Here is a 2341-nt window from a genome sequence, read left to right as displayed (position 1 = left end):
AGCCTACCCTCCTGTTAGCACTGGGGGCCTGAGGCTGTGCTTGCAGTCTGCACCCTGAGGGCCCATGCATTCCTCTTCCAGGAGCTCCAGGAAACAGACACTGAGGCCTTGGTCTGAGGCCGTGCCCTCAGGTCACAGAGCAGAGGAGATGCAGACGTCTAGTGCCAGCAGTGAACATTTGCCTTGAATGCACACTAATGGCCCCCACCGCCCCAGAACATATGGGACTCCAGAGCGCCTGGCCTCACCCTCTCTACCGACAGTCCTGCAGAATCAGCCTCTGCTTGCTTGTGTACCCTGAGGTGCCCTCTCACTTTTTCCTTCAGGTTCTCAGGGGACAGGCTGACCAGGATCACCAGGAAGCTCCAGAGGATCCCCAGGAGGCCCTAGAGGAGCATCAAAGGAGAAGATCTGTAAGTAAGCCTTTGTTAGAGCCTCCAAGGTTCAGTTCTCAGCTGAGGCTTCTCACATGCTCCCTCTCTCTCCAGGCCAGTGGGTATCCATTGCCCAGCTCCTGCCCACACTCCTGCCTGTTGCGGTGACCAGAGTCGTCATGTCTCTTGAGCAGAAGAGTCTGCACTGCAAGCCTGAGGAAGGCCTTGACGCCCAAGAAGAGGCCCTGGGCCTGGTGGGTGTGCAGGCTGCCGCTACTGAGGAGCAGGAGGCTGTGTCCTCCTCCTCTCCTCTGGTCCCAGGCACCCTGGGGGAGGTGCCTGCTGCTGGGTCACCAGGTCCTCTCAAGAGTCCTCAGGGAGCCTCCGCCTTCCCCACTGCCATCGATTTCACTCTATGGAGGCAATCCATTAAGGGCTCCAGCAACCAAGAAGAGGAGGGGCCAAGCACCTCCCCTGACCCAGAGTCTGTGTTCCGAGCAGCACTCAGTAAGAAGGTGGCTGACTTGATTCATTTTCTGCTCCTCAAGTATTAAGTCAAGGAGCCGGTCACAAAGGCAGAAATGCTGGAGAGCGTCATCAAAAATTACAAGCGCTGCTTTCCTGTGATCTTCGGCAAAGCCTCCGAGTCCTTGCAGCTGGTCTTTGGCATTGACGTGAAGGAAGTGGACAGCAATACCTACACCCTTGTCACCTGCCTGGGACTCCTATGATGGCCTGGTGGTTGATAATAATCAGATCATGCCCAAGACAGGCCTCCTGATAATCGTCTTGGGCATGATTGCAATGGAGGGCAAATGCGTCCCTGAGGAGAAAATCTGGGAGGAGCTGAGTGTGATGAAGGTGTATGTTGGGAGGGAGCACAGTGTCTGTGGGGAGCCCAGGAAGCTGCTCACCCAAGATTTGGTGCAGGAAAACTACCTGGAGTACCGGCAGGTGCCCAGCAGTGATCCCATATGCTATGAGTTACTGTGGGGTCCAAGGGCACTCGCTGCTTGAAAGTACTGGAGCACGTGGTCAGGGTCAATGCAAGAGTTCTCATTTCCTACCCATCCCTGCATGAAGCAGCTTTGAGAGAGGAGGAAGAGGGAGTCTGAGCATGAGTTGCAGCCAGGGCCACTGCGAGGGGGGCTGGGCCAGTGCACCTTCCAGGGCTCCGTCCAGCAGCTTCCCCTGCCTCGTGTGACATGAGGCCCATTCTTCTCTCTTTGAGGAGAGCAGTCAACATTCTTAGTAGTGGGTTTCTGTTCTATTGGATGACTGAGATTTGTCTTTGTTTCCTTTTGGAATTGTTCAAATGTTCCTTTTAATGGGTGGTTGAATGAACTTCAGCATTCAAATTTATGAATGACAGTAGTCACACATAGTGCTGTTTATATAGTTTAGGAGTAAGAGTCTTGTTTTTTATTCAGATTGGGAAATCCATTCCATTTTGTGAATTGGGACATAGTTACAGCAGTGGAATAAGTATTCATTTAGAAATGTGAATGAGCAGTAAAACTGATGAGATAAAGAAATTAAAAGATATTTAATTCTTGCCTTATACTCAGTCTATTCGGTAAAATTTTTTTAAAAAAATGTGCATACCTGGATTTCCTTGGCTTCTTTGAGAATGTAAGACAAATTAACTCTGAATAAATCATTCTCCCTGTTCACTGGCTCATTTATTCTCTATGCACTGAGCATTTGCTCTGTGGAAGGCCCTGGGTTAATAGTGGAGATGCTAAGGTAAGCCAGACTCACCCCTATCCACAGGGTAGTAAAGTCTAGGAGCAGCAGTCATATAATTAAGGTGGAGAGATGCCCTCTAAGATGTAGAGAAAAAGTAAGAAAGGGGTGAGGGTGTGGGGCTCCAGGTGAGAGTGGTCTAGAGGTAAATGCCCTGTGTGGGGCCTTCTGGACTTTGGGAAACTGCAGTTTCTTCGGAGGGAGCTGATTCTAATGAATCG

At 50.9% G+C, this 2341-nt stretch overlaps 1 pseudogene; it reads left to right on the top strand.

The window, feature by feature from the left end:
* The first annotated feature begins 391 nt into the window (after nt 1-391).
* On the top strand, nt 392-1489 carry LOC100976697 (melanoma-associated antigen 4-like; annotated as a pseudogene).
* The last annotated feature ends 852 nt before the right edge of the window (nt 1490-2341 follow it).

This window comes from Pan paniscus, chromosome X (assembly GCF_029289425.2).
Source record: "Pan paniscus chromosome X, NHGRI_mPanPan1-v2.0_pri, whole genome shotgun sequence".
Taxonomy (NCBI): Eukaryota; Metazoa; Chordata; class Mammalia; order Primates; family Hominidae; genus Pan; species Pan paniscus.
The sequence above is the reverse complement of the archived record's forward strand: the minus strand, read 5'-3'. Positions and strand labels throughout refer to the sequence as shown.